Source organism: Mesoplodon densirostris, chromosome 15 (genome assembly GCF_025265405.1).
Source record: "Mesoplodon densirostris isolate mMesDen1 chromosome 15, mMesDen1 primary haplotype, whole genome shotgun sequence".
Lineage (NCBI taxonomy): Eukaryota > Metazoa > Chordata > Mammalia > Artiodactyla > Ziphiidae > Mesoplodon > Mesoplodon densirostris.
In genome coordinates, this window is record NC_082675.1 from 29,082,999 (window position 1) to 29,103,048 (window position 20,050).

Genomic DNA, 20,050 nt, shown 5'->3' on the forward strand with positions numbered 1-20,050 from the left:
AAGAAAATGCAAAATCAGTAGAAGGAAAGAATTCATAAACATCAGAGAAGAAATGAATGAAATAGAAATGACGAAAACAATAACAAATATCAGTAAAACTAAAAGCTGGTTCTTTGAGAAGATAAACAAAATCAATAAACCCTTAGCCAGACTCATCAAGAAGAAAAAGGGAGAGGATGCAAATCAATAAAATTAGAAATGAAAAAGGAGAAATCACAGCTGACACTGCAGAAATACAAAGGATTATAAGAGACTACTACAAACAACTATATGCCAATAAAATAGACAACCACGAAGAAATGGACCAATTCTTGGAAAGGAACAATTTTCCAAGACTGAACCAGGAAGAATTAGAAAATATAAACAGATCTATCACAAGTATTGAAATTGAAACTATAATTAAAACTCTTCCAACAGGGTTTCCCTGGTGGCGCAGTGGTTGAGAGTCCTCCTGCCGATGCAGGGGACACAGGTTCGTGCCCTGGTCCGGGAAGATCCCACGTGCCACGGAGCCGCTGGGCCCGTGAGCCATGGCCGCTGAGCCTGCGCATCCAGAGCCTGTGCTCCACAATGGAATAGGCCACAACAGTGAGGGCCCGCGTACCGCAAAAAAAAAAAACAAAAAACTCTTCCAACAAACAAAAGTCCAGGACCAGATGGCTTCACAGGTGAATTCTATCAAACATTTAGAGAAGAGCTAACACTGGTCCATCTCAAACTCTTCGAAAAAGTTGCAGAGGGAGAAACACTCCCAAATTCATTCTATGAAGCCACCATCACCCTGATACCAAAACCAGAAAAATATCACAGAAAAAGAAGATTATAGACCAATATCACTGATCCAACAGAACATTCAAAGGAACATAAACCATCATCAAGTGGAATTTATCCCAGGGATGCAAGGATTCTTCAATATATGCAAATCAATCAGTGTGATACACCACATTAACAAATTAAGGAATAAAAAACCATATGATCATCTCAATAGATGAAGAAAAAGCTTTTGATAAAATTCCATATCAATTTATGATAAAAACTCTCCAGAAAATGGGCATAGAGGGAACCTACCTCAACACAATAAAGGCCATATATGACAAACCCACACCAAGCATCATACTCAATGGTGAAAAACAAAGTATTTCCACTAAGATCAGGAACAAGACAAGGATGTCCACTCCAGCCACTCTTACTCAACATAGTTTTGGAAGTCCTAGCCACAGCAATCAGAGAAGAAAAAGAAATAAAAGGAATACAAATTGGAAAAGAAGAAGTAAAACCGTCACTGTTTGCGGATGACATGATCCTATACATAGAAAATCCTAAAGATGCCGCTAGAAAACTACTAGAACTAATCAATGAATTTGGCAAGGCTGCAGGATACAAAATTAATGTACAGAAATCTCTTGCATTCCTATACACTAATGATGAAAAATCTGAATGAGAACTTAAGGAAACACTCCCATTTACCATTGCAACAAAAAGAATAAAATACCTAGGAATAAACCTGCCTAAGGAGGTGAAAGACTTGTACTCGGAAAACTATAAAACACTGATGAAAGAAATCAAAGCTGACATCAACAGATGGAGAGATATAGCATGTTCTTGGATTGGAAGAATCAATATTGTGAAACTGACGGTACTACCCAAAGCAATCTACAGATTCAATGCAATCCCTGTCAAACTACGAATGGCATTCTTCACAGAATTAGGACAAAAAAGTTTACAATTTGTATGGAAACACAAAAGACCCCGAATAGGGCTTCCCTGGTGGCGCAGTCGTTGAGAGTCCGCCAGCCGATGCAGGGGACACAGGTTCGTGCCCTGGTCTGGGAAGATCCCACATGCTGCGGAGTGGCTAGGCCCATGAGCCATGGCCGCTGAGCCTGCGTGTCCGGAGCCTGTGCTCCGCATTGGGAGAGGCCACAGCAGTGAGAGGCCCGTGTACCACACACACACACACACAAAGACCCTGAATAGCCAAAGCTATCTTGAGAAAGAAACACAGAGTTGGAGGAATCAGGCTCCCTGACTTCAAACTATACCACAAAGCTACAGTAATCAAGACAGTATGGTACTGGCACAAAAACAGAAATATAGATCAATGGTACATGATAGAATGTCCAGAGATAAACCCACGCACATATGGGCACCTAATTTACGGCAAAGGAGGCAAGAATATACAATGGAGAAAAGACAGCTTCTTCAATAAGTCGTGCTGGGAAAACTGGACAGCTACATGTAAAAGAATGAAATTAGAACACTACCTAACACCGTACACAAAAATAAGCTCCAAATGGATTAAAAACCTAAATGTGGGCTTCCCTGGTGGCGCAGTGGTTGAGAGTCCACCTGCCGATATAGGGGATGCGGGTTCGTGCCCCGGTCTGGGAAGATCCCACATGCCGCGGAGCGGCTGGGCCTGTGAGCCATGGGTGCTGAGCCTGCACGTCTGGAGCCTGTGCTCCACAACGGGAGAGGCCACAACAGTGAGAGGCCCGTGTACCGCAAAAAAAAAAAAAAAAAAAAAAAAGAGACATGTACTGCCATGTTCATTGCAGCACTATTTACAGTAACCAGGACATGGAACCAACCTAAATTTCCATCGACAGATGAATGGATAAAGAAGATGTGACACATATATACAGTGGAATATTAGCCATGAAAAGAAACAAAACTGAGTTATTTGTAGTGAGGTGGATGGACCTAGATTCTGTCATACAGAGTGAAGTAAGTCAGAAAGAGAAAAAAAATACCGTATGCTAACACATATATATGGACCCCCCCAAAAAAATGGTGCTGATGAACCTAGTTGCAGGGCAGGAATAAAGAGGCAGACATAGAGAGTGGACTTGAGGACATGGGGTGGGAGGGCAAAGCTGGGGCAAAGTGAGAGTAGCATCGACATTTATACACTACCGGATGTAAAATAGTTGGCTGGTGGGAAGCAGCAGCATAGGACAGGGAGATCAGCCCGGTGCTTTGTGATGACCTAGAGGGGTGGGATAGGGAGGATGGGAGGGAGGCTCAAGAGGCAGGGGATATGGGGACATGTGTATGCATATGGCTGATTAGCTTTGTTGTGCAACAGAAACTAACACAGTATTGTGAAGCAATTATACTCCAATAAAGATCTATTTAAATCAATCAATCAATCAATCAATAAGTGAATTTTATGGTTAGTAAAGGATACCTCATTAAGGCAGTTAAAAAAAAAGTTATGGGATTTGTCAAAAGGACTCAGGAGTTAGCTTGAAGAAGCTCCCACTGGCCAAATCTGGTTATTTGAGGATCACAATAAATAATGACAGTGGATTAAATCTGTTATGGAATAAAATAATCCATGAGTGTATTTGACATGTAAATAAATTCATGAATAAATAAATGGGGGAGAAGGGAAAGTTCTTCTTTCCCCATATTGCCAACTAATATATGTAGAAGGGATGATGGATAGAACATCATAATTTTCCAAACATGGTAGTAATAGTTGGCTTAAGCAAGAATCACCAGTGATTATTAAGTCTGTGAAAGTTTGATGAGGCCTATGGTGTTGGCATAGTTACAGAGGAACTTCCCATAAATTATATATTGATTTCAAAGGGAAAAAGAATACATTGGGGTAATCTGGCAGAACCACCTTAAGTGTGACTGTATTCATTTTCTATTGCTGTGTAACAATGCCCAGAAAGTTATTACCACAAATTTAGCAGCTTAAAATTACCTCATGGTTTTTGTGCGTCAGAAGCCTGGGCATGGCTTTGCTGGGTCCTCTGCTTAGGGTCTGATGACACTTTAACCCAGGGCTGGGTTATCTGGAGGTGAGACTGTGGCAGGTCCACTTCCTGTTTAGGTGCTTGTTGGCTGCACTCCATTCCTTGTGGTTTAAGACTGACAGCTCCACTGTTTTGCTGGCCATTGGCGGGAGGAAGCCCTCAGTGCCTAGAGGCTGTCTCTTGCTTCTTTTCTTTGCAGGTGGCTTCCCCATTGTGGCCACTTGCTTCCTCACAGCCAGCAAGGGAGAGGGGGCTCCAGCAAGATGGAAGTTACCTCTTATGTAACATAATCACTTAGTTGCAGTCACGAACATCCTGTCATCTTTGTTCTCTTGGTTAGAAGCAAGTCACAGGTCCTGCCCACTCTCAAGGGAGGGCGCACAGGGCATGAACACGAGGAGGTTGGGGTCACGGGGACACTTGAGTCTGTCTGCCACAGTATCAGAGTCAACATCACCAGTATTGGCACAAACCAGCACCGTGTGCCTCCTGTCCCACTGAAAGGGGCACAGCACCGCTTCTGAGGTATTCTGCCAAGTGTGCGGAACCTGAGGAGATGTGAGAGAGACCAGAGTCTGGCTGGTGCTCTTCACAAGTGTCATTGTCATGCAAGGCAGAGGAACTGCCCCAGATTAAAGGAGATGAATGAGACATGACAGCAGATGGGATGGGTGACCCTGGGTTAGGAAAAATAGCAACAAAGGACATATTTTGGGAACAGTTGGTGAAATTTGAGTATAGACTGTGGATTAGGTTGTATCAATGTTAAGTTTCCTGAGTTTGATAATTGTACTATGGTCATCTAAGACAGGTTCTTATTTTTAGGAAATAAACACTACAATATTTGGAGAAGAGATGGGCATGATGTATGTAACTTACTCTCAGATGGTTTCAGGAGTTTGTGTGTGTGTGTGTGTGTGTGTGTGTGTGTGTGTGTGTGTGTTTGGAACAGAGAGAACATAAAGCAAATGGGGCAGAATGTTAACTATTGATAAATTTGAGCGAAGCGTTAGGACTGTTGTTGAGACTTTTCTGTTAGTTTAAAATTATATTGAAATGAAAAGTTCTAAAAAACTCAAATGACAAGGGCGTTTATTGGCTCAAAAGCTGGAAGTCCAGAGGGGTGGGTTTTAGGGTTGGCTTTATTTAGCAGCTCAGCAATCTTAGGAAATAGCCAGGTTCTTTCCATCCTTCCGCTCTGTAGCACATAGTGTCAGCTTCATCCTAAAGCTGGTTGCTCTGAGGTTGTAGATGCTTGCCAGTAACAGTCAGAGCTGCATGCTTTCTCATTGAGCCAATAAATATCCTTGCCATTCATGTCAGTTTGAGTTTTTTGGAAGTTTTCACTTTGATATGATTTTAAACTTAAAGAAAAAGTCTCAAGAAAAGTCTCGAGAATTTCTGTATTTCCTTTTTCTAGAGTTACCCACCTGGGGAGATAGTCACTCCCAGCAAACCTTTCTTTGTCTCCAGTTGACTCGGATACTGTGACTTGCCTGTTCCTGAACCAATCCTTGATAATGGATATAGGATTACACTGTATATTCTTCCATTGGGGAGTGTGTGTGTGTGTGTCTATATAAAATTTGTTTTACAGGCATGGAATTATACGTATTGCTGTGGATATTGTGGATATTTTACATATCATTAAATATCTGATAATATAGCAATTATATAGCATTAAGTTGTAAGGCTGTACATTTAACCAGTCCTTTGGGGTAGAACATTAGGATTCCAGCTTTTTTATATTATGAGTAATTCTTTGGTAAACAAACTAAATGTTACATCTATGAATTTATCATAAGGAAATATTCAGAGAAGTGGAGTAGCTAGACCAAAGGGTATACACATTTTTTAAGATGACATATTTCCAAATTGTTCACCCAAAAGATTGTGCCAATTTATGATCCTGCAAATGATGTGAAAGAAAGAATGTTCATTTTTCTGAACAGTGAGTGATATTTTGAGTATCAGCATTTAAGAATATTTTCTAAATGGGTAGGCAGAAATGACATCTCATTAAAAAATATATACTTCTCTGATTGTCAGTGTGATTGAACTTTTAACAACACCAACAAAAACCATATTTTTGATTAAACTTTTTTAGTGATATGTTCATTCACGTCTTTTGCTTGCTTTTCTGTTGCGATATTCATCTTCGTGTTGGGTAAGAGCCCATTATTTGTTATGTCTTATTGTTCTGTTGTATATGTTAGCAATGTTTGTAATCAATTTCTTGGCATTTTTACATTATATATGGTATTTTTGTCCTACAGAATTCACTTTTTTTTATCTTTATTGGAGTATAATTGCTTTACAATGTTGTGTTAGTTTCTGCTGTACAACAAAGTGAATCAGCTATATGTATACATATATCCCCATGTCCTCTCCCTCTTGAGCCTCCTTCCCACCCTCCCTATCTCACCCCTCTAGATCGTCACAAAACATTGAGCTGATCTCCCTGTGCTATGCAGCAGCTTCCTACTAGCTATCCATTTTACATTTGGTCGTGTATAATGTCAGTGCTACTCTCTCACTTTGTCCCAGCTTCCCCTTCCCCCGCTGTGTCCTCAAGTCCGTTCTTTATGTCTGCGTCTTTATTCCTGCCCTGCCACTAGGTTCATCAGTACCGTGTTTTTAGATTCCATATATGGTGTTAGCATACTGTATTTGTTTTTCTCTTTCTGACTTACTTCACTCTGTATGACAGACTCTAGGTCCATCCACTTCATTACAGATAACTCAATTTCGTTCCCTTTTATAGCTGAGTAGTATTCCATTGTATATGTGTGCCACATCTTCTTTATCCATTCATCTGTCGATGAACATTTAGGTTGGTTCCATGTCCTGGCTATTGTACATAGTGCTGCAATGAACATGGCGGTACATGTCTCTTTTTGAATTATGGTTTTCTCAGGGTATATGCCCAGTAGTGGGATTGCTGGGTAGTATGGTATTCCTATTTTTAGTTTTTAAGGAACCTCCATACTATTCTCCATAGTGGCTGTATCAATTTACATTCCCACCAACTATGCAGGAGGGTGCCCTTTTCTCCACACCCTCTCCAGCATTTATTGTTTCTAAATTTTTTGATGATGGCCATTCTGACTGGTGTGAGGTGATACCTCATTGTGGTTTTGATTTGTATTTCTCTAATGATTAGTGATATTGAGCATCTTTTCATGTGTTTGTTGGCAATCTGTATGTCTTCTTTGGAGAAATGTCTGTTTAGGTCTTCTGCCCATTTTTGGATTCGGTTGTTTTTTTTTTTTGATATTGAGTTGCTTGTATATTTTGGAGATTAATCCCTTGTCAGTTGCTTCATTTGCAGATATTTTCTCCCATTCTGAGGGTTGTCTTTTCATCTTGTTTATGGTTTCCTTTGCTGTGCAAAAGCTTTTAAGTTTCATTAGGTCCCATTTGTTTATTTTTGTTGTCCTACAGAATTTAAAAAATGGATTATTTCTTTGCTCTTAAATAGGCAAGAAGTCTTTTCCATACCATTGGCAGATAAATTTTCACTTTTTTTTCTAGTACTTTTAAAAGTAAATTTTAGTCTTACCTGAAAATTTGGGGATGGTTCAACGTGAAGGATGCTATTTTATTGTTTTCTAAGACGTTAACTAACGATTCTTCTACTTTTCTTCACTGATTTGAAATGGAATGTTTGTTATCTATATATATACTAAGGTTAATTTATGGGCTTATTTTTTGTTATTGCCCTGTTGATCATGAAGTACTAACCTTAATTTGGGGGATCTATTTACAGATAAATAATGATAACTTAAAACTATGTATTTTTTCATCAAAATAGATTTTATTGATAACATTAGGTAATAATTGCATTTAAAAAGCTTATTCTGTCCTTTAAACTTCTGTTAAATTGGTAGTAATTTTGGCTGGTGAAGTTTCATTGTTATTTTTTTTTTAAACCAAAGAACATGTAATCAGTGATTTACGTTAAAGATATGTTGGGACAAATACAGCCTGAAAGCAAGTGGTGATAGAAGTACATTTTTTGGGGCTTCCCTGGTGGCGCAATGGTTAAGAATCTGCCTGCCAATGTAGGGGACATGGGTTCGAGCCCTGGTCGGGGAAGATCCCATGTGCCACAGAGCAACTAAGTCCATGTGCCAACTGCTGAGCCTGCACTCTAGAACTCACGAGCCACAACTACTGAAGCCTATGCACCTAGAGCCTCTGCTTCGGAACAAGAGAAACCACCGCAATGAGAAGCCCGCGCACCGCAAAGAAGAGTAGCCCCCGCTTACCGCAACTAGAGAAAGCCTGCACCCAGCAAAAAAAAAAAAAAAAAGTACACTTTTTCTTTTATGTGGTCATTAAGATGTAATTTGAATTTTATGTACTCTCCAAAGGAGATCGTAGGCAGAATTCAGAATATTTCTTTTAATAAAGAACCAGGAATTTAGGGAGTATTCTTGAAAGAATTATTGCTTCCAACATAATTTGAAAGGAATTTTAGGTTTGAAGTGTCTTATAATCATTGTACAATTCTAATTTAGTTTGAAAAATAAATTGTGTATTTTAGGAAGACATAATTATATCAAAGACATATAAGAAAAATATGTAGGAGTAAATAATATAGATATTACTTTGTTTTCTTATTTTATACCACATATTTAAAAAAATTTCAACTATACCCTTTAGTTCAGTGACTCAAGCTAGTGTCTTGTGTAGAATCCAAAGTATGTGGAGTCTCTGCCGCCTCTGCACATGCACACTGGCCGGTGGCCCTGGCTCTCCTCACCACCGCCTCCACTCCGGTGCTGTCCAGTCCTGGGCTGGATGGAGTGAAGGTGGGGAGCCCCGGGGGCAGGGAGGGCCACACACTGAGCTATGCAGTCATCTGGTCATCCGTGCCATTTGAGTCCACTCTTTTCCTCTTCCTCCAGCCTGCATAGTTAGTTATGCCCTCTAGAAAGCAGAGCAAGGAAGTTAAGCAGCTGTTGCAGGCAGGTGAGCAGATGTAAGAGAAAAAAAAAAAATTGGTGGAGACCATATCTACTCTGCTTTTTTGAATACTCTGAGTGCAAGAGAAGCCAGCTGTGGAGTTTGTTAGTATTTAATTCTCAGCAGATTATCACTATGCAGAGTTTCCTTTTTTTCCAAACATTCCTTTAAGCAGTTGAATTTTGGAGGCCCTGAGATGAAACCATTTGTTCGGCAAATGCTGAAAAATGGCAGGTGCAGAGATAATAGTACAGCTTCTCCTTAGTTTTTGGCACCAGTTTGGAGAGGAAAGCTGTTCTGGCTCATACCTGTGGGTGAGTCTTCAACGTCTGTCAGCAGGGGTTAAAGCAGAGGCTGATCACTCCCTGTCTCACCCCAGATGTCTCTTACCTGTGGGTGGTGCATGATTCACTGGGATTTCAGACCTGACAGCTTCTTTAGTTCTTCAGGCTTGCTCCAAAACACGGGCCCAGAAAAGAGCGGGAGTGGTCCCAGTGGGTGGGCTCTCTTCCCATTGGGGACTGCAAATAAACCAGGTGTTTGAGATAACTGTGTGTGAGAGAGAGAGAGACAGACTAAAGTTGCAAAAATGAAATGAAAAGTAGATGTTTTGAGGTAAGAGATGATGCAAATGGGGTACTTTGGTTATTGTAAAGGAGCAAAGGAAGAAAGACAGGAAGGCCTGTGTCACGAGCTGTTGTTATTGGCTAGAATAAAGTAATAGGGTAGTGAGGATTGGAGCAGGCTTTTCGTGGTCACTCCTTCCAGGCAGAGGAGGAAATAGGGAAGGGGTAACAGGCAGTACATTCCTGCACCTGTGCTGTTAGGGTCTCATCTCCACATTGATCTTAAAGAACATGCAATAGACGGTTACAAAGTCAATGATAAAAGTCGTTATCTCCCAGCTGTGTGTTTTGTTAATTGACACATCATTTTAAATATTAATATTAACCATGTGTTAACAAAATTAGGTGTGATTTTAAATTAGGTTCAGTGCCACAGTCATTTTGAACTATATGAATTTTATACAAGCCATGGATTTCTCCTCCTAATGACATTTCAAGTGAATATCTGACATGAGTAATAAATTACAATTGTTTATGTGATTTACACTGTTGGGATATTTCCTGTTTCTCTTTGAACTTTGTAGGAAAAAAGATTTCTTCCTAAGTTTGTGTGTAACAGAGGTTTAAATAATCAAAGTGGCTAGATTGATACTTATATTTGATTGTTCGTACCTTTTTAAAAGAAAACTGGAAGTGGTATGGTGAAGGAGAAAAATGAAATGTCTGTGAAATGAAAAAGGCAACATAAGTGTAGGAAATTAAAACTATTTCAAGAGTTTTTTTAAAAAAAATAAATTTACTTTATTTATTTATTTTTGGCTGCGTTGGGTCTTCGTTGCTGCACACGGGCTTTTTCTAGTTGTGGTGAGAGGGGGCCACTCTTTGTTGTGGTGCACGGGCTTCTCATTGCTGTGGCTTCTCTTGTTGCCAAGCACGGGCTCTAGGCACGTGGGCTCAGTAGTTGTGGCTTGCAGGCTCTAGAGCGCAGGCTCAGTAGTTGTGGCACACGGGCTTAGTTGCTCCGTGGCTTGTGGGATCTTCCCAGACCAGGGCTCGAACCCGTGTCCCTTGCATTGGCAGGCGGATTCTGAACCACTGCGCCACCAGGGATCCCCTGGTGATAAGTTTTTAAGGTGAAAGCAAAGGGAAAATTATTGTTTTGGTTTATTTGGCAGATGAAATAAGAGCAGACTCTAGCCTTCTTTCCTGGCTTTTATTTTGCCCTTCAATTGTTTTCTTTCACTGAAAGATGGGTGATATTGGGCTTCCTCTTTTCTGGCTATTTGGCTTTAGTAGAAAGCTCCCTGTCCCTCCACAGTCAGACCCAGCTGCGTGTCTGCCCTTGACAGCCCGGAGTGAGACTGTCTGACCCGCTCTCCTGGGCGGGCCATTGTGCAGCTCCCACAAAGCCTCCTTGTAAGGCAGGTTTAGTGTGTCAGCCCTGCATTGTGAGCCTGGTTGGTCTGTGTAATTGCTGTCTCCTCCAATCCCTCCCCACCTTTATTTTCTTGTGGCAAATTGATCAAAGTGATGTGGGATAAATGTGACTCACTGGGTACATGAAGCACATTTTTAAAAATTGAGGTGTCTTTATTGTACAATATTATGTAAGTTTCAGGTATACAATGTAGTGATTCACAATTTTTAAAGGTTATATTCCATTTATAGTTATTATAAAATATTGGCTATATTCCCTGTGTTGTACTATATATCTTTGTAGCTTATTTTATTTTTTATTTTTATTTATTTTTTTTATTTTTGCGGTATGCGGGCCTCTCACTGTTGTGGCCTCTCCCGTTGCGGAGCACAGGCTCCGGACGCGCAGGCCCAGCGGCCATGGCTCACGGGCCCAGCCGCTCCGCGGCATATGGGATCCTCCCAGACCGGGGCACGAACCCGTATCCCCTGCATCGGCAGGCGGACTCCCAACCACTGCGCCACCAGGGAGGCCCTGTAGCTTATTTTATACATAGTAGTTTGTACCTCTTAATCTGCTACCCTTATCTTGCTCCTCCCCCCTTCCCTCTTCTCACTGGTAACCACTAGTTTGTTCTCTATATCCGTGAATCTGTTTCTTTTTTGTTAATATTCACTAGTTTGTCATATTTTTTAGATTCCACATATAAATCACATTACACAGTGCTTACCTTTCTCTGTCTGACTTATTTCACCCAGCATAATGCCCTTCAAGTCCATCCATGTTGTTGCAAATGGCAAAATTTCATTCTTTTTTATGACTGATTAGTATTCCACTGTACATATGTACCACATCTTCTTTATTCCTTCATCTGTTGACGGACACTTAGGTTGCTTCCATATATTGGCAATTGTAAATAGTGTTGCTATGATCACTGGGGTGCATGTATCTTTCTGAATTATAGTTTTGGGTTTTTTTTTTTTTTTTTTTTTTTTGCGGTACGCGGGCCTCTCACTGTTGTGGCCTCTCCCATTGTGGACCACAGGCTCCGGACGCGCAGGCTCAGCGACCATGGCTCACGGGCCCAGGTGCTCTGCAGCATGTGGGATCTTCCCAGACCGGGGCACGAACCCGTGTCCCCTGCATCGGCAGGCGGACTCTCAACCACTGCGCCACCAGGGAAGCCCTGTTTGTTTTTTTAGATACATATCCAGGAGTGGAATTGCTGGTCATATGGTAGTTCTGTTTTCAGTTTTTTGAGAAACCATAAGGCACATATTAAGAGCAGCTTCTGCAGTGCCAGAAGTGGTATGCTTGTCTTACAGCTCTGACCTTCTGCAAGTATTTGTCCTCAGTGCTTCTGGAGCACTTTGTCGTCTCTGCTAAAGTTCCCTCACCCTGTCGTGCTCTCTGTTTGCATGTCTGTCTTCTCCACTTGATTGTGAGCCCTTTCAGGGCAAGGACTGTGCCTCATTTATATATATATATTTTTGTCATGAATGTTCAAAACAACTTTATCCATAATAGTCAAAAACTGGAAACAATCCATCTGTCAACCAACTGGTATATCCACATCATGGATATTACTCAGCAAGAAAATATTGATACACACAACAACTTGGATGAATCCCCAGGGAGTTATGCTGAATGAAAAAGCCAATTCCAATCTAGAGACTGTCATACAGAGTGAAGTAAGTCAGAAAGAGAAAAACAAATATCATATATTAACGCATATATGTGGAACCTAGAAAAATGGTACAGATGAACCGGTTTGCAGGGCAGAAATTGAGACACAGATGTAGAGAACAAAAGCATGGACACCAAGGGGGGAAAGCCGCAGTGGGGTGGGGGTGGGGGTGTGATGAATTGGGCGATTGGGATTGACATGTATACACTGATGTGTATAAAATTGATGACTAATAAGAACCTGCTATATAAAAAAATAAATATAATTCAAAAAAAATTTTTTTAAAAAGGTTTTTTTCAAAGCTTATATTGCATAGAAAGTCATCCAGGAGACTGATAGAAGTGGTTGTTTCTGAGAAGGTCTGGAAAACTGGGGGTCTGGGGTGGGAGGGGGACTTCCTGTGTATTCTCTTGTACTGTCTGAACTTTTTTTCATCATGAATTTGTATTAACTTTCTTTCTAATATGCATTACTTTTTAAATTTTTTAAAAACACTTTTTAAACATTAAGCAGTTTTAAAATAAAAATACTTTAAGTAAAGAATAAAAAAATAAATAAAATAAAATAAAGAAAAAGCCAATTCCAAAATGGAATTTATATTTATAACATTTATATAACATTTCTGAAATGACCAAAGGGTATAAATGGAGAACAGATGAGTGCTTGTCAGGAGTTAGGAGTGAGGGAAGGTGCAAGAGGGCAGGGGTGTGGGTATAAAAGGGCAACACAAGGGATCCTCCTGGTGATGGAACTGCTCTGTATCTTGACTGTGATGGTTCACACAGGAACCTGCACACATGATAAAACTGAATAGGACACGTGCCTCATTTATCTTTGTATCCATATTTCAGTGCCTGGTAAAAGGCAGGCATTCAGTAAAGGTTAGTTGGATAATTGTTTTAAAAACACATATACAGGGCCTCCCTGGTGGCGCAAGTGGTTGAGAGTCCGCCTGCCGATGCAGGGGATACGGGTTCGTGCCCCGGTCTGGGAGGATCCCATATGCCACGGAGCGGCTGGGCCCGTGAGCCATGGCCGCTGAGCCTGCGCGTCCGGAGCCTGCACGTCCGGAGCCTGTGCTCCGCAACGGGGGAGGCCACAGCAGTGAGAGGCCCGCATACCGCCAAAAAAAAAAAAAAAAAAAACAACAACAACAAAAAAAAACACATATACAACTCTAGGTGTCTGCTGTTTGCCAGAGCCAGTGAGAGAAGTTTTTTTTTTTTTTTTTTTTTTTGCCTGCGTTGGGTCTTCGTTGCTGCGCATGGGCTTTCTCTAGTTGCAGTGAGAGGGGGCCACTCTTCGTTGCGGAGCACGGGCTCTAGGCACACGGGCTTCAGTAGTTGTGGCTCGTGGGCTCTAGAGCGCAGGCTCAGTAGTTGTGGCGCACGGGCTTAGTTGCTCCACGGCATGTGGGATCTTCCTGGACCAGGGCTCAAACCTGTGTCCCCTGCATTGGCAGGCGGATTCTTAACCACTGTGCTACCAGGGAAGTCCCCAGTGATAGAAGATTTACCCATGTAGTTTTCTTTAAATAACACTTGGCCCTATGGAAAGGCTTCTAATCTACTTTGGATTGTTTATACTAACTTCTGTAATAAGTGGGAAAGGTTAGAAAATGAAGATAAGCAAAAAAAAGAAAAAAGTCAAGTGCAACCACATTCCCCAATAATGCTGTTAGCATTTTGTAATTTTATCTTTATTCCCATGGAGATTTGTATGTTTTCAGTTATGTCACATGTGAACATACTGGTTTGCAACCTGATTTTTTTGTCTAGCTAGCTCAGTGCCTAATAGATGCTCAATAGATACTTGTTTAAAGAATACTTTCCGTGTTATCAGATATATTTTAGCATCATATTTTATGTTTGCATAGTGTTCTATTATATGGATATTTATTCTACTTTATCGATATTCTATTATATGGATATAATTTATTTAACCAATCTTACATTACTCAATGTTTAGGGTAGTTATTTATTCACTTAATAGAGTATTTAATCATGCATGTCTCTCTCATTTCATCCCTTTCCCATCCTATTCTTTACTTTGGTAATGTTGATCCATCTTTAAGGCTTTGAAAGCTTCATCTTTCTTTCACTTCCAGATATTTGCTTTGCTCTTCCTTCTGCTCATAGCACACTTCCTGCTTTGCCTAGCTAAGCCTAAGCTTATTATTCCTTCTTCTTGGAAGTTTTCCCAGACTGAATTAGTTGACCCTTCAGTGTGCTTGATAGGTGGCATTTTGTACTTACTCCTGGAAGCACTCAGTCTACTGTATTTTAATTGCATGCTTTCTTAAGTGTGTCTCCAACTAGATTATGAACTCCTTCAGGAAAGGGACTATGTCTTATTTCCGATTGTATTTCTCAGCCCTAAGTGCAGTGCCAGGTATATAGGACGAACTTCTTAGTAAATATATTTTTGAATGAATGAATGCATGAAAAACCCCCTCAGTTTCCAGTGTTCATTAAGTGATGATCTTTAACAATCTCGTATTTTTATTTATCAGATAAGCATGATAATTAATAATACCTTTTATTTGTAAAGTGGTTTTTAGTATACAAAATATTTTCAACTCTTATTTTGTATTGTTAAATTTATTGGTATTATGCATTGCAAATGAATTGATCTGTTATTTGAATACTTAATATATTAGTCTTTATTGATAGTTAAGCAATAATGTTAGTAATTCTCTTATCTGCAGTCTTAACTTTTCTAAGTAGAGAATTTGCTTTCTAAACAAATTTCAGTTAATAGGTTATATTATTTATATTTTAAGCCTGTCTTAAGTAATAATTAGATATAAACTCTGATGAAACTTTTGTAATTATGCTATTATTTTGATTTAAAACTATAACATGAAGCTAAAGGCTCTTATTTTTTTGTATCTAATGACTCGTAATAATTGGGCTTTGATCAGGTAACAAGAAAAATAACCATACAACAAATATTTGGATACGGGTCAGAGAACCTAATAGTAGCAGAAAATAAGAGCACTTGATTAGGCTTATAAGATAGTAGTAGTGAATTCTTCACAGTTCTCTGCACTGTCATTAATTGACAGTTATCCTTTCTTTTCCTTCTTTGTTCATCTTACTAACTCCTTCCAGTAGTGATCCTACTGGGAAGCAGCACAACCTTGGGGTGAGGGCAGCCCTGGGGGGTCCCCAGAGGAACTTTGTCAGCCGCTCTGCCCTCTCCCCACACGGCAGTTCCATTGCCATCCGTGGTGAGCGTAGACTATGGTGTGTGCAGACAGGCGTGGGCTGGGAGCCGCTGCTCTGCAGGAAGACTGCTGGGGTGGAAGGGACACCAGGCGTGGGGTCTGCCACTGGTTGGTTGTGTGAATTTAGGCAGGTTGTCCTACCTGTCTTCACCTTCATCTTTCTTTCTTTAAAGGAAAGGAATTGGATTAGATGATCCATAAACTCAGAAATGATCTGATTTTTCTGATGACCAAATATACAGGAAAAATCTTGCCCTTGAGAGAAGACACATGAATGAAAAAGGGGATTATTCCTTTGTGTAAAATGTGATAATATTGTTTGTTTAACAGATTATTAGTATTTTCATACATTGTAAAAGCCCTTCAAATGAATCTTCAGTAATTAAAAACTGCTGACAATTCTTTATTATCTCGGAATAAGGAAAATCCTGGTGAATTCTTTTCTTTATATTCAAGCTTTTGAATCTAGGACAGTGATCTCATCTGGCCTCATTGTTTTAAATATCATCTCGGTGCTGACGACTTACAACTTGATATCTGTAACCTGCATTGCTCCCCTGAAATTGCCTGCCAGTTTACTGGTCCTCTGAGAAATCTAACGGGCATCTCAAACTTAATCTGCCTAAAACTGAATTCCTGATCCCCTCCCCACGAAACCTACTATTCCTAGAGTCTAACATATTTGATCAAGACAGAAACTTTGGTGTCCTCATTCATTCCTGATACAACCAGGAGCTGCCCACCTCTCGCCAGCACTCCTTCCTCCTGCCCTTATTCTGCTGGAGTCTCAGAGCCAGAAGCTCTCATTTTTAGTTGTAAGTTATGGCATTGTCATTCCTCTGCTCACAACCTTCAGTGGCTCCCTATCTCCCTCAGTGTAAAAGGCAGAGTCCTTAGAGCAGTTGGCAAGGTCCCGTGCACCTGGTGCTCCATTACTTCTCATTCATACTCTCGCTTGCTTTTCTTCAGACATACTGGCCACCTTGCTATTGACAGGACATTCCAGGCACACTTCCTCCTCAAGGCCTTTGCACTGCCTGTTCCTTCTACCCGAAACTCTCTCCCCAAATATTCACGCACTGCCCTATCACCTCCTTCCAGTTGCTCCTGTGTAACCATCTGGTGTAAGGTCTACACTGACTGTCCTGCTCACATTGCAGGCTGCTCCCACCACCACCCTGGCACTTCACACGGCATTTTCTCCCACAGCACACAGCACCTTCTAATAATACTGTAATTTATTTATTAGTCTTGTTTGTTGTCTCTCTTTCTTTCTTGTAGAATGTTGACTTTGGAGGGCAGGGCTTGTCTGTTTGTTTCATTGCTGTGTCAGTGGCTTTGTGATATTTGGCAAATAACTTAATCTGTAGAATCTCTTTTCCCATCTGTAAAAATAGAGATGATAATAAGGGGTTATATATTGTTTATAGATACCATTTTGACTGAGTACTCCCCAGTGAGTGTATATTAAAGCTGAAGAGGTCATGGGCGTTGCATAACCCATTTCACAAACTGTATACAGTAGCATGTGCAGAAGGAGGTCCTTGACTCAAGCAGGGTGCTGTGTGGACCCGCAGGCTGCAGTGCTCCTGCTGCTAGTGCTGCAGGGGCCTCCCTGAGGGTCTTCTCACTCCTTCTCTCCCGGCTGCTGCCGCACAGCTGGCTGTGGAGACTCTGCAGTGCCTGTGCTGCCTTCCGCTGCTCAGGGCTCCCAGGGCTCTGGGGTGGGTGTGGGGCTCAGACTACTTTTGCACTTTCTTTTCTTTTCTTTTTTTAACATCTTTATTGGAGTATAATTGCTTTACAATGGTGTGTTAGTTTCTGCTTTATAACAAAGTGAATCAGCTATACATATACATATGTCCCCATATCTTCTCCCTCTTGTGTCTTCCTCCCACCCTCCCTATCCCACCCCCCTAGGTGGTCACAAAACACTGAGCTGATCTCCTTGTGCTATGTGGCTGCTTCCCACTAGCTATCTATTTTACGTTTGGTAGTGTATATATGTCCATGCCACTCTCTCACTTTGTCCCAGCTTACCCTTCCCCCTCCCCGTATTGCACTTTATTTTCAATTTAAATAGTCGATTGTGGCCTAATATTGGAATTGTTTATAACTTCTATGGGAAAAATTAATTTCTAGTTTTCAGACTGCACTGAAAGGGAACTTTGGAACATAACCCATTCAGAAGTTAGGAGATGCCTTTTATTTATTTATGTATGTATGTATGTATTTATGTATGTATGTATGTATGTATTTATTTAACATCTTTATTGGAATATAATTGCTTTACAATGGTGTGTTAGTTTCTGCTGTATAACAAAGTGAATCAGCTATACATATACATATATTCCCATATCTCCTCTGTCTTGCGTCTCCCTCCCACCCTCCCTGTGATCTCCCTGTGCTATGCAGCTGCTTCCCACTAGCTATCTGTTTTACATTTGGTAGTGTATATATGTCAATGCTACTCTCTCACTTCGTCCCAGCTTACCCTTCCCCCTCCCTGTGTCCTCAAGTCCATTCTCTACGTCTGCGTCTTTATTCCTATCCTGCCCCTAGGTTCTTCAGAACCATTTTTTAGGAGTTGCCTTTTAGAATGACGTCTTCATTGTTACGTAGGAAAAATGTTACTAAGAGAGGCAAGATTAAAATATCCTAATATCCCAGCTAGTCCTGAAAGTGTATTTATTATGCATCTGAGCTTTTAAAAATGCAAATCTCTGTTCTTTATCAATATAAATTTGCTTTATGGGGCTTCCCTGGTGGCGTAGTGGTTGAGAGTCCGCCTGCCGATGCAGGGGACACGGGTTCGTGCCCCGGTCCGGGAAGATCCCACATGCTGCGGAGTGGCTAGGCCCGTGAGCCATGGCCGCTGAGCCTGCGTGTCCGGAGCCTGTGCTCTGCAACTGGAGAGGCCACAACACTGGGAGGCCCGCATACCGAAAAAAAAAATTTTGCTTTATGGAGATAAATTGAATATGAACAGACAACAGAAAAGTACTTATTTTGATAACCTAATATCATTGTCACATTAAACCACTCTCTGTAGCGAGGTTAATTTAATCTTTAAAGAAATGTGTTCCCTGCTTCCCTGTTTTGACACAGATGAGCGTGAGTATTGAGGTGGTGGCTGTGACTCCATTAGAACCAGCAGGAGCCGGCAGTTGGTTATTAGCAGCTGTCCTTGCCCTGACTCTTCTCAGGTTGTCCTTTTTTGTTTATTTTTTCAGTTTAGCACAGAAGCTTTTTGCTTCAGAAGTTATGAGGTGTGAACCACTCAGAATGAGCTCATTTTTCATAAGAGCAACTTCAGTAGCCCCTGGGGCTGAGAAAGACATTTCATGTATCGTGGAAATTTTTGTGCCTCTTCTGTCCTGTCTGAGTGCATGTTTGAAGAGAGGTCGTAGAAAGAGTGTGCCTGCGTTCTCTACAGAAACCCCAAAGGGACAGGCCACCTTCGGACCTCCTCCCTTGGTCCCCAAGTGGTGTGATCTGTGGTCACGAGTGTTCCTTCTTTTTTGCTTGCTGTTCTGGCTTTAGCTTTGTTGCCTTTGACTGTGTGAATAGAGCTGCACGGTGGTTAAGTTCATGGGCTTTGAGGCAGACCTGGGTTTGAGTTCTGGCTCTGTTGCTTACTGAATCTCAGTTTTTTCATCTTTCGAATTGGGAGGGGGTAGTATGCATACTACCTGTTTAATGGTACTGTGATGAGAATTCAGTAAGATGTGCATGAGAAAGTTTAGCCTAGGCCCCTGCATGTATAAATAAGCTCAATACATGTTAGCTATATGATAAAAATCTACTTCAAGCTGCATTTCTGTTTTCACTCTTTCAACGAGACTATGAATTACTACCCGTGTTCTCTGCTGGGTGCTGAGAATACAATGACCAAAACAGGTGTGAGCCTGACCACACTGAGTCCAGCGAGAAAGATGGTTGTGCCATGGAACTTGTCAATTATTAGAAGCAAGCTTTTTACCTAATCTCAAGTGGAAAAAGAAATTTAAATTGAAGCAGGGATAAAGTTTTAAATTGAAAGCTTAATAAAGAATTCTGAAGTTAAAAAAAAGATTTAGGAAAATCAGTGTAGTTTTCCAGAGTTTTGAATAAAAGTGCTTCCACAAGCTGACAGATTTGTCTGTAAGGACAATTAGTAGGTCAGCACTGGACAAGTAAGGAAGGGAGGAGAAAGAACGAGGTCTGTGAAGTAGACTGGAGCAAGTCCACGGAGCTTAAAAAAAAAAAAAAAAAATGTGGGACAAGGAGAGCAATTGTGAGCTGTAAAGTGAAGTCAGTAGTTTTCCAGCACAGAAGCCATAACCTCCTGTGGCAGAATCAGAATTTAACAACTGGTTTTGAAAAAAAGAGTATTCGGTTTAGAAATAAAAACCTCTGCTATTAAACATG

At 40.9% G+C, this 20,050-nt stretch overlaps 1 protein-coding gene across 3 annotated transcripts in view; it reads left to right on the top strand.

Annotated features, from left to right (window-relative positions):
* SPIRE1 (spire type actin nucleation factor 1) overlaps positions 1-20,050 on the top strand; it is a 190,116-nt gene that overhangs the window by 48,051 nt on the left and 122,015 nt on the right. The gene's annotated exons all lie outside the window — the stretch shown is intronic.